Source organism: Pelobates fuscus, chromosome 5, assembly GCF_036172605.1.
Source record: "Pelobates fuscus isolate aPelFus1 chromosome 5, aPelFus1.pri, whole genome shotgun sequence".
Taxonomy (NCBI): Eukaryota; Metazoa; Chordata; class Amphibia; order Anura; family Pelobatidae; genus Pelobates; species Pelobates fuscus.
In genome coordinates this window covers 174,250,896-174,263,591 of record NC_086321.1, presented here as the reverse complement: position 1 = coordinate 174,263,591, position 12,696 = coordinate 174,250,896, and positions in this window count along the sequence as shown.

Sequence of the window (12,696 nt, the reverse complement as noted above, 5' to 3'; positions counted from 1 at the left end):
CTCCCTGGCAAGGCAACAAACAGGGAGGGGGTACAACAAAAAATAAATAATAATAATTAAACATATAAAAAAAAATTATACCGAATTTTAATCGAAAATTAGGGGTGCGCGTTATACTCGAATAAATACGGTAATTGAGCAGTGAGACTACAGGGAAATGATTTATTTGCCAAAACTGCTTAATTAAGCTTTTGCTTTGGTTCCTATAGTGTCCCTTTAAATTATTCATCTGATATAATGGGATTGTAAAGTAATCAAATGCTTACTAGTTTTGGGGGAATATAACTCCATATGTTGGCCAAGCATGATAAGAATTTTAGTCCACAATAGCTTTATGTAGCAAGTTATAATTTTAATGGAGACATACAAATTGGTACTTAAAGGGACCCCTAATAAATATATATATATATATATATATTTTTTTTTATTTTTTTTTAAGTGCAGATTTTATTAAAATTCAACATTGCTTTCAAGCAGATAACAGGTCCTGTTAATTCCTGGCTTGGTTATTTCAGTGGAGCTAAAGTCAAAGGGCACAATTGCCCAGACTACCTGCCTTGCAAAGACTTATCATTGGGAAGTCTGTGATTGGACAGCCTCGGTAAGTCTGGGCATGGTTAGTAGGGGCAGGCATACAAAAGCTGCAGACAAGAGAATTGCAGGATTTGCAAGAAGTTATTAGATATAACCAAATGGAAATAATGCATAATTAAATGCATGTATGCGGTCATTTGGCGTATATCCTTTTTTTTTTTTGTGCACTGAACAAAATTATAAACGCAACACTTTCTCTCAAATATTATTCACAAATCTGTCTAAATCTGATGGTGAGCACTTCTCCTTTGCTGAGATAATCCATCCACCTCACAAGTGTGGCGTATCATGCTGCTAATTAGACAGCATGATTATTGCACAGATGTGCCTTAGGCTGGCCACTCTAAAATGTGCAGTTTTATCACACAGCACAATGCCACAGATGTTGCAAGTTTTGAGGGAGCGTGCAATTGGCATGCGGATTTCAGGAATGTCCACCAGAGCTGTTGCCCAGTCGGCGTCTTGTCCTGTATGCCGTTTGTCATCGTAACCGACTTGAGTGGGCAAACGCTCATATTTGATGGCATCGGGCACTTTGGAGATGTGTTCTCTTCACGGATGAATCCTGATTTTCACTGTGCAGGGCAGATGGCAGACAGCGTGTATGGTGTTGTGTGGGTGAGCGGTTTGCTGTCAACGTTGTGGATCGAGTGGTCCATGGTGGCGGTGGGGTTATGGTATGGGCAGGCATTTGTTATGGACAGCGAACACAGGTGGATTTTATTGAAAGCATTTTGAATGCACAGAGATACCATGACGAGATCCTGAGGCTCATTGTTGTGCCATTCATCCACTACCACCATCTCATGTTGCAGCATGATAATGCACGGCCCCATGTTGCAAGGATCTGTACACAATTCCTGGAAGCTGAAAATATCCCAGTTCTTGCATGGCCAGCATACTCACCGTACATGTCACAAATTGAGCATGTTTGGGATGCTCTGGATCGGCGTATACAGCCGCGTGTTCCATGTCCTCCCAATATCCAGCAACTTTGCACAGCCATTGAAGAGGAGTGGACCAATATTCCACAAGCCACAATCGACAACCTGATCAAATCTATGCAAAGGAGATGTGTTGCACAACGTGAGGCAAATGGTGGTCACACCAGATACTGACTGGTTTTTGGACCACCCCATACAGTAAAACTGCACATTTTAGAGTGGCCTTTTATTGTGGCCAGTCTACGGCACACCTGTGCAATAATAATGCTGTCTTATCAGTATCTTGATATGCCACACCTGTGAGGTGGATGGAGTATCTCGGCAAAGGAGAAGTGCTCACTAACACATATGTAGACAGATTTGTGAACAATATTTGAGAGAAATAGGCCTTTTTTGTTCCATTAAGCCATAATAGTTTTTCACAAGACCTGTGAGTGCACCCCTGATATTTTTTTGATATATGCTTTAACACGGGTAGCGCCTAGGCAATTATTACCTATATTTATTCAGCGACCAGGAGAGTGCCAAGCTGCATTTGTTTTTTCATACACTGCTCAAAAAAATAAAGGGAACACAAAAATAACACATCCTAGATCTGAAAGAATTAAATATTCTTCTGAAATACTTTGTTCTTTACATAGTTGAATGTGCCGACAACAAAAATCACACAAAAAAAAAAAAAAATGGAAACCAAATTTTTCAACCCATGGAGGTCTGGATTTGGAGTCACACTCAAAATTAAAGTGGAAAAACACCCTACAGGCTGATCCTACTTTGATGTAATGTCCTTAAAACAAGTCAAAATGAGGCTCAGTAGTGTGTGGCCTCCACGTGCCTGTATGACCTCCCTACAATGCCTGTGCATGCTCCTGATGAGGTGGCGGATGGTCTCCTGAGGGATCTCCTCCCAGACCTGGACTAAAGCATCTGCCAACTCCTGGACAGTCTGTGGTGCAACATGACGTTGGTGGATGGAGCGAGACATGATGTCCTAGATGTGCTCAATTGGATTCAGGTCTGGGGAACGGGCGGGCAAGTCCATAGCATCAATGCCTTCGTCTTGCAGGAACTGCTGACACACTCCAGCCACATGAGGTCTAGCATTGTATTGCATTAGGAGGAACCCAGGGCCAACCACACCAGCATATGGTCTCACAAGGGGTCTGAGGATCTCATCTCGGTACCGAATGGCAGTCAGGCTACCTCTGGCGAGCACATGGAGGTCTGTGCGGCCCCCCAAAGAAATGCCACCCCACACCATTACTGACCCACTGCCAAACCGGTCATGCTGGAGGATGTTGCAGGCAGCAGAACGTTTTCCACGGCGTCTCCAGACTCTGTCGCGTCTGTCACATGTGCTCAATGTGAACCTGCTTTCATCTGTGAAGAGCAGAGGGCGCCAGTGGTGAATTTGCCAATCTTGGTGTTCTCTGGCAAATGCCAAACGTCCTGCACGGTGTTGGGCTGTAAGCACAACCCCCACCTGTGGACGTCGGGCCCTCATACCGCCCTCATGGAGTCTGTTTCTGACCGTTTTAGCAGACACATGCAAATTTGTGGCCTGATAGAGGTCATTTTGCAGGGCCCTGGCAGTGCTCCTCCTGTTCCTCCTTGCACAAAGGCGGAGGTAGCGGTCCTGCTGCTGGGTTGTTGCCCTCCTACGGCCTTCTCCACGTCTCCTGATGTACTGGCCTGTCTCCTGGTAGCTAAAATCGCTATATATATATATATATATATATATATATATATATATATATATATATATGTGTGTACATAGGCAATGTGGGGCCTGGAACTCCCAGAGCAGTCCAGGACCGCCGGGCCCATGACAACAGTCATGGCTGTCATGCCCTGATGGTGGCCCTGGTGGGGCTCAATGAAGTCAGAAGCTCAGCTCATACTGAAAGAGGTTTTGTGAAAAGGAGAGGTATGTCTAAAAGGGTGAAGGAAGCTACAGAAAGCTGCAAAACTAAAGAAATTTGAACGTGCAGAAAAATGAAGCGTGAATATGAGGTCAAAACCAAAGTTGACCTCTTTCAGCCAATTAATGCATCACTGGAAACCTTTAGTTCAATTACAAAAGATAAGCTAGCAATAGTAGCCAGCTGTGGTAGAAATGTACAATCCATGATGCTTTGCCAGCCTGACATTGTTGGGGGGGATCTTCTTTTGGTCACTTCTGTCCAAGTCTATAAGCTTTAAAGCTAGAAGGGAATGGAGTGTGGTGTGTACACTGCATTAGTTGGTCCTAGCAGCACCTCTGTAATATATGCATGATCAGGTGAGTGCTACCTTTTTGCTTAATAGATTATAGTGAAAATGTAGACAACCTTTACAAGGAGAAATATACGGTTGTAATAAAAAATGTTCAACCGCCATAGAAAATCAAGTTTATTGTCAAAATGTACAGACTTTCAGTGACAATAAAAAGAATTTGATAAAAGCAATTGAAATAGTTCAACACAACAAATGTTTCAAGTGGTTTTCCCCAAATTCAACTGCAAATGCAACTTATAATGACTTCTTCAGTCTCAAAATTATTTGACACCTTTATGACAAGCATCTTTTGTACTTACTAGACGTCCTCTTTCTGTTTTGACCTGCTGCAAACGAGATGTAGAGCTATATACCAGCTTCTGGCAGCATTCCTGAGGAATCTAAGCCCATTGTTCATGAGCAATGGCCTCCAGTTCAGTAATATTCTTGGGCTTGCGTGCTGCAACCGCCTTCTTCAAATCCCACCATAGATTTTCTATGGGGTTAGTCAGGTGACTGTGATGTTGAATTTGAGATATGTTTATGTCTTGTTAGAAGGTCCAATGATGCCCAAGTATCTCTAGGAATATTCAGGGCTATCGTTTTCTATCCTGTTCCTTATTTGTGAATGGCAATGATCTACTCTCTGAACTTTGTGGACCACTCTCTTGACTTATCCATGCTTCTAACTCGACTCTCAACAAACCCCTAGCCAGTTGAGCTATTTCAAGTGTTCCAGCTAAAGCATATCTGGTGCAAATAATGAAGCCCTTGATTGGTTGCATCAGGTGCGCTTGAGACAACACCTGTTTTGCATATTTGTGCTATCGTGAGGAATTCTATTCAGGGGGTTGAATAATTTTGAGAATGGGGAAGTTATTATAAGTTTCATTTTCAGTTACATTGGGAAACCTTTTGAAGCATTTGTTGTGTTGAGCTATTTCAATAGCTTTTGTTTGATTTGTTCATTACAAACTGCTAAAAGCCTTTAAATTCTGACAACAAACCTAATTTTCAATTGATGTTGAATAATTTTGATTATATTTCTCTACATGGCACATGGTGCTACCACCTGTAGCTTCACATGTAATTTAAGTCAACTCCTATGACAAACACATGCATTAGCATCTTAAAAGAATAAGAATACCAGATCAATAGTTTATCTACGCACGCCAACCAAAAATATATACTGTAGGGTGGTATAACAAGCAAGTTATGCTTGAGGCATGTATTATACATACATGCTCTTATATGAAATAATTATCTGGCAACAACATGTAATTACTAGGTTAGTCTGGTATGCCTAATGCAACACACAGGGATGAGGGAGTCTGACTTGTAAATGGAGACACTCAAAACTGGATATAGGCAGAGATTTCACCAAAACGCTGTCTAAAAACGTAAAATAATGTAGTTAACACCGTGGGATCAGTGATCAGTAATAAATCCAGGAGTTGGTCCATTAAAAAGGCTTAGTTTAAATTTTGGGCATATATTTCAAAAGATCTAGGATGGATGACAACGCTTGTATATATGGTGTGTATACCTTTAAATCTGCTATAGACAGAATCAATCTGATACAAGCGTGTATTATCTTACCGTAAAGGACCAGGACATTTCTGCGGTGTTTGTGTTTAGCTGTAATTTTCCTTTTACTCATTTACTGTACCCACACATATTATACACCGTTTTTTTCACCATTAAATGGTCTTTCTAAAGATACCATTTACAATGCACTGTTCTAAATTATTACGCACAGTAAGTTTCAAAACACTTTATAGGTTGTAAAGAACTGAAAATTGTCATTTGTTGTGTTTGCAGCATATTTACTGAAAATCAAAAGCTATTTCAATCAAACTTATAACAACATTTTAACTTTAAACATTTTAACAGGTCACGTTACATTTTAACATAGGACCCCTTATTTGATAGCAGCTTCACAAGTCTTGCATCCATTGAACTTGAGTTTTTGGACAGTTTCTGCTTGAATTTGTTTGCAAGATATCAGAATAGCCTCCCATAGCTGCTGTTTGGATATAAACTGCCTCCCACCCTCATAGATCTTTTGCTTGAGGATGCTCCAAAGGTTCTCAATAGGATTGAGGTCAGGGGAGGATGGAGGCCACACCATGACTTTCTCTCCTTTTATCCCCATAGCAGCCATTGATGCAGAGATATTCTTTGCAGCATGAGATGGTACATTGTCATGCATGAAGATGATTTTATCATGGAAAGCATAGTTCTTCGTTCTGTACCAGGGAAGAAAGTGGTCAGTCAGAAACTCCACATACTTTGCAGAGGTCATCTTTACACCTTTGGGGACCCTAAAGGGGCCATCCAGCTCTCTTCCCATGATTCCGGCCCAAAACATGACTCCATCCAGGGTTGCACGGCACTCATTAGTGAACAGGACTGTTTGAAAATTAGTCTTCATGTATTTTTCTTCCCAATGCAGCCGTTTCTGCTTGTGAGCATTGGTTAGTGGTGGCTGAATAGAAGGTTTATGCACAGTTGCAAGACTCTGGAGGACTCTACATCTTGATGTCCGTGGGACTCCAGAGGCACCAGCAGCTTCAAATATCTGTTTGCTGCTATGTAATGGTATTTTAGCAGCTGCTCTCTTGATCCGATGCATGGATCTGGCAGAAATCTTCCTCAATGTGCAATTATCTGCACAAACACGTCTGTGCTCTAAATCAGCCACAAATCTCTTAATAGTGTGATGATCACGCTTAAAGGGACACTCCAGGCACCCAGACCACTTCTGCTCATTGAAGTGGTCTGGGTGCCAACTCCCACTACCCTTAACCCTGCATCTGTAATTATTGCAGTTTTTTTTAAACTGCAATAATTACCTTGCAGGGTTAAGTCCTCCCCTAGTGGCTGTGCTATGAACTTCCTGCTTCATAGCACAGATTATCTGTGCTAGAGCGTCGCTGGACGTCCTCACGCTGTGTGAGGACCTCCAGCGTCGCTCTATTCCCCATAGGGAAGCATTGAAATTCATTTTCAATGCTTTCCTATGGGGTGCGCTAATGCGCATGCGCGGCATTGCTGCGCATGCGCATTAGGTCTCCTCGGCCGGCGGGCGAGATCAGTCTTGCCCACCGGCCGACGTAAGTAGAAGGCGGAGCGGCGGGGGAGGAGGAAGCAGCGACGTGGGACCTGTCGCTGCCTCTGGTAAGTCACTGAAGGGGTTTTCACCCCTTCAGCAACTGGGGATTGGGGGGTGGGAGGGAGAGGGACCCTCCAGTGCCAGGAGAACGGATCGTTTTCCTGGCACTGGAGTTTCCCTTTAAGTTTTCATGAAATATCTAATGTTTCATACCTCGTCCAAGGCATTGAACTATTTCACTCTTATCGGCAGCAGAGAGATCCATATTGCATGAAAATGGTGCTCTGCTTAATAATGTGGAACACCCTCCTCTAGTAGTTTTTCCTTAAATTGGGCTCACCTGGCAATCAGTGATCAAAAGAGCCCTGAGACACAATGCCATCCATGAGTTAAACTGCAAAACAAAATATTTCATCTTTGTGACACACACACACACACACACACACACAATGCTGAGTACACACAGTCTACTGAATACATACAAAGAAACACAGATGGCTGAGTATGCACGCACAGTCTGCTGATCTCTCTCTCTCTCTCTCTCTCTCTCTCTCTCTCTCTATTAAGGGGTGCAGTATGTGTGTGTGTGTGTGTGAGAGAGAGGTGCTGTGGGTGGGGGGGGGAGGAGTGCTGTGTAGGGGAGCAGTGCTGTGTTTGGTGGAGTGTGTGTGTTTGGGGAGGTGCTGTGTGTGCGCGGGGGGTGCTCTGTGTGGGGGGAGGGGTGGTAAAAATACATAAAATCTTTATCCTCCCCTCCCTTCTTCTTACCTTTGGTGAAGAAGGAGGGGACACAGCCAGCCCTGGTGGTGGTGGTAAGTATGTGCCTGGCCGCAGCTCTCCTGTCCTACAGCACAATTCTGTGTGGAGCGTTGCCATTGGAATGCACAGCAACGCTCCACACAGATTGCTCGTGGGAGGACAGGAGAGCTGCTTACCAGTTACCTCCCCCTGCCTCCAGGTCCTCCCGACACGAAAGCAGAGTAGGCGCCTGCCGTTTTTGGCAGGCAGGTGCCTATTCTGCATTGCTGCATCTGTTCATCATGCACCCATGTCCTATTTGGGACATTTTTGAAGCCGGCCAATGTAATTTACCCCCATCAAACCATATATTTTCGAAAAGTAGACACCCTAGGGTATTTCAAATGTTGGTGTTTTAACACGTTCCATGCACTAATCAATCTTTGTTAACCTTTTGGGTAGTCATTGTTTTGTGTTATTTTTCACACACATTGTACTTTAGGCGTGGATTCTCAGCTCCTGTTATGTATTACTGCCAAAGAACACCCCAATGTGTGTTCAGCAACATCTCCTGAGTACAGTGATACCACCCATGAACAGGTGTGTCGGGTTCTCTGGGGGCTAAAAGACCTTATTTGGACGGTGTGTATTCCAGTTTTCCAACTTGGAATTTTCACATCTGGTCATCATGCACCCATGTACTATTTGGGACATTTTTGAAGCCGACCAATGTAATTTACCCCCAATCAAACCATATATTTTTGAAACGTAGACACCCTAGGGCAGGCATAGGCAACCTTCAGCACTCCAGATGTTTTGCATTACACCTCCCATGATGCTTTGCCAGCATTGCGGGTGTAAGAGCATTATGGGGGATGCAGTCCAAAACACCTGGAGTGCCGAAGGTTGCCTATCCCTGCCCTAGGGTATTTCAAATGGTGGTATTTTAACATTTTCCATGCACTAATTCTCAATGTGCCTTTATCTGCACGAACCCGTCTGTGTCTTTTGTCAAACTTTTGGGGTTTTTTTTGTGTTATTTTTCACACACATTCTACTTTAGGCATGGATTTTTAGTTCCGGTTATGTGTTACTGCCAAAGAGTACCCCAATATGCGTTCAGCAATATCTCCTGAGTACAGTGATATCACACATAGGTTTGTTCGGTTGTTTGGGGGGTGCAAAGCCATACTTCTGACATGTGTTTTTCAAATTTGACATATCTTCTTTGCCTATCTTCTTTTTGGGGGCCCTTTTTACATATTCCAATTTATTTTCTTGCCATGAACCTTAATATATTCGAAAAGTTGACACCCCAAGGTATTGTATACAGAGTGTTTTGATGCAACCATTTTAGCCAAAAATAATGTTTATATTTTCATTTTTACACATGAGTTAGGGGAGCCTGTTGTTGGTTATTGCAAGAAAACACTCCAGGTTGTTTTCTGCAAGACCTTCTGAGTACATTAATGCCCCCAATACATAGATTGAACTTGATTATAAAAATAGTCTGGCACAGTAAAAGTAAAAACAAAAAACTCTGGAACAGTAAACGTAACCAAACATATTTTTTTTTTTTTTTTTAAATGGACCAGTGGGTGGTATTGCTTAAAGCAGTCCTCATGCAGAGTCCAGGCTGTCCAGGGCAATCAGGACATTAAAAGACTGTGTCCTTTCTCTGCCCCCTTCTTGAAACAGACTCTGCATCTTTATTGAGGATTCTGCTTTGCCGCGGTAGGGGGGATTTTAAAAATAAAGCAGGTAGCCCCAACTCTGCTCTCTCCCAGCACCGCCCGGGGAGCAGGTGCATCTTGGTACAAAATCCCCGAAATGAGCTGGAGCTGAAACTGTAAAAAAGCTTGAACAAAGCGACACTTGTAAAAATTGTCTGTATACAAGTGGTGCCACTGGTTCCCATATGTTCTGGGCAACCTGGAGGGTCAAGGTGGCTATCCTTTCCCTCTTTCACCTGAAAGGCCCGAGTATACCCAGTCTCGCTCTCACAGGGCTTATACACCTTTACACCATACCTGGAGTGCTTGGAAGGAATTGACCTGATCACACAAATAGGGATCATAGTTATAATAAAATTGTTATAAGGGAAAGCTCTGATTGGATGTCCCTAGCCTGCCTCTATGATGAGGCAGGCTAGGGACACCCCAGAAGCCCCATGATGCACTGCTTTTAGAAAGGCAGCGCCATATTGGAAGCCACATAGCAGGGGGGGAAGGAGTGGGTTAATACATTTTTTTTTATTTTATTTAATTTATTGATTTTTTTTTAATGATTTTTTAAAATGTATTCTTCACTGAGTGCCTCAAGCCCTCAAGGCACTCAGCGCACAGGCAGAGCATCGGAAGCCTGCCCGATGGCTTCCGATGCTCTGCTACACAGCCGGGCTCCACGTGGGGCAACCTGGAACTGATCATTCCAGGGGAGCAATCACCTGGCAGCCCGGCAGTCAGTAGAGGTATTGCAGGATGCCTCCACATCGAGGCATCGCTGCAATAGCGTTAGAGCGACTGGAAGTGATCACGATTGCTTTCAGCACGCACATTTGCCACTGATGTACCAGGTACGTCCGAGGCCATTAGCAACCATTTCTTGTCGGATGTACCTGGTATGTCAGCGGTCACGAAGGGGTTAAAGCAACACTTTAAACTTCAAAACAACTTTAGCTTAATGAAGCCATTTTGGAGTAAAGATCATGCCCCTGCAGTCTCACTGCTTAATTCTCTGCCATTTAGGAGTTAATTCACTTGTTTAAACAGCACTCGTCATACCTCCCTAGGTCGTGGTTCACACAGCCTCCCTAAATATACAAAAAAAAAATTGCTTTCATTATTGCACATCGTGCTTAATTTAGGCTGTCCTGTCATATCTCTTTTCTTAATAACCTGCTAGAGCCTGCAAAAGCCTCCTGTGTATACACAGCCAGAATAAGTTTTTCTTGGGGTTTCTCCTTCTTACTATTTGGCATTTTATCCCTGGTTGACAAGTGGAGGGCAATTTAGGGTGGATACCTGGTGGTCCAGTGATTTGCACTGGTGATCCAGTGATTTGCACCTTTAAGAGTCACCTCGCAGTCCTGTTCTCAGTCAACTCACTCTCAGTCATTCTGAAGCAAACTGTGAGGGATTTGCTAGAGGTACAGACCACAAAGCTCCCTCAAGCAGGTGAGGGGGCACAGGGCCTTGCTGGCTCATTGAGGGCCCCCTCACAACCAGAGCCAAAGCTCCGGGGCCAACTGGGCTTAGCCTCTTAATGGGTAATATGGCACTGTGTTAAGTTCATTAAACAGAGCAGGCGATATGAACTGCTTAAGTAAATAAACTGTGTTGTAAGATCTGCAGACTGTGTTAGTCACAATTAGCAAAGGTGTGGCTAGGCCCGCATAAACACAAACAAAAGTGCAATGAAAACTAACTTAGAGTTCAGCTGCATAAATAAAAATAAATACATAATTAATGGGGGATAACCACAAAAGTGTAATGCTAAATAACCAAAAGGTAGAAGACAAACAAATAAAACATAACTTATATTCATTTACGGTTTTATCTTTTTTTTTTTTCTCAAATACAAGAAAAATAAAATACTGCATGTATCTTTATTTATTATATAGACTATATCAAACGTCATACAATCAGATCATTCATAGAGAATCTAAAAAGCTTGTAACTAGGAAGATAAAATAATAATTTAACTGTACATCATAACTGGTAAATACAAGCCAATGTATACTAGAAGATCAGTATATATCAGAGAATTGTGAATATATATTGAATTGTAGTTTAATGTCACATAAAATACTTAGTCTGCCATAGAATATATACTAGCCAATGCCTGATTACGTTTTACTTATTTGGGTTTTTTTTTGTGTGGTTATTTAGAAACAATCGTGATTTTACTCTTAAATTGCAGATAACTGAGCAGTGAGATTGCAGGTACATGATCTGTACATCACAAAAAGCCTCATTAAGCTAAAGTTGTTTTGGAGCTTAGAGTTGGCCTTTGATTGTATTATATGCTAAACAGTATGCATAGAACCTTCCTAAGGCTAGTCAATGGCTCACAATGGCCAATGCTGCAATTCATTATTTTTGGTGGGTAGTTGATAAGACAATTGCTCTAAATTATCTGGATCTCAGCATCTACCTTCATATAGACATTTACTGTCCTCCACAGATTCCCAGTGATAATTTTCTGTAGGCGTTGAGAGGAGTAAGATCCTACAGTTATGATGTTCTAGCTTTTAAGATAACTTTTGTCTTTGCTGTTGGTTGTCTTTCTCAGATTTTCTTTTAAATATACAGCATTTTTTTGTTAAAAGCTGTACATTTTTGAAGAACTAATCACTTTTTTTTTTTCAAAAAGCATATTCATTCTTCTATGTATTACTTCATGTTTACCAGCAGATGGCAGTATCCTACCATTAACCAAGATTCTAAATGCCTTCCATATGTTGTCAGTGATGCTGGATATTTGAAAGGTATACTAGTAAGAAGAGGTGGGGATATGGGGGGGGGGGGGGGGGGGAGGGGGTCTTCTACCCCCTTTCCCCCCCCCCCCTGCAACCACTCTCTGTTTCTCAACTGATAACTTCAAAAGAATGAAAAGGCTGTCTAAACAGTTTCACTGAGTGCATTAACGTAGCCCTAGGCTGTATGATCTATTACGTGGATTCCCTGCAGCTTCAGCCTGCTAGTTTACAGACTGCAGCTAGCTAAACATGGTTTGCTTATATGCACACCATTCCCAGTATTATTGTTTGGGATTAGGCCACTGTACAATGTGATAAAAGAAACTGTGAAAGGATTGAAGAAAATCACCATGCCTTCTATTCTAGTCACTTTTCTACAGGGATTGTTGAACCCAGCTTTCAATATAGTAAACTTGTATCACTTCACTACCCATAATATGTGTCCGCTTTACAGCGGGGCATAGATATTTTTTGAATGGTTTATGCCATGATGGAAGCTCTTGGTACTCTGCCTATTTGTCAACCACATTTACCATGCTCATAGTACAGCCAGTTTAGGCCTTATTTAG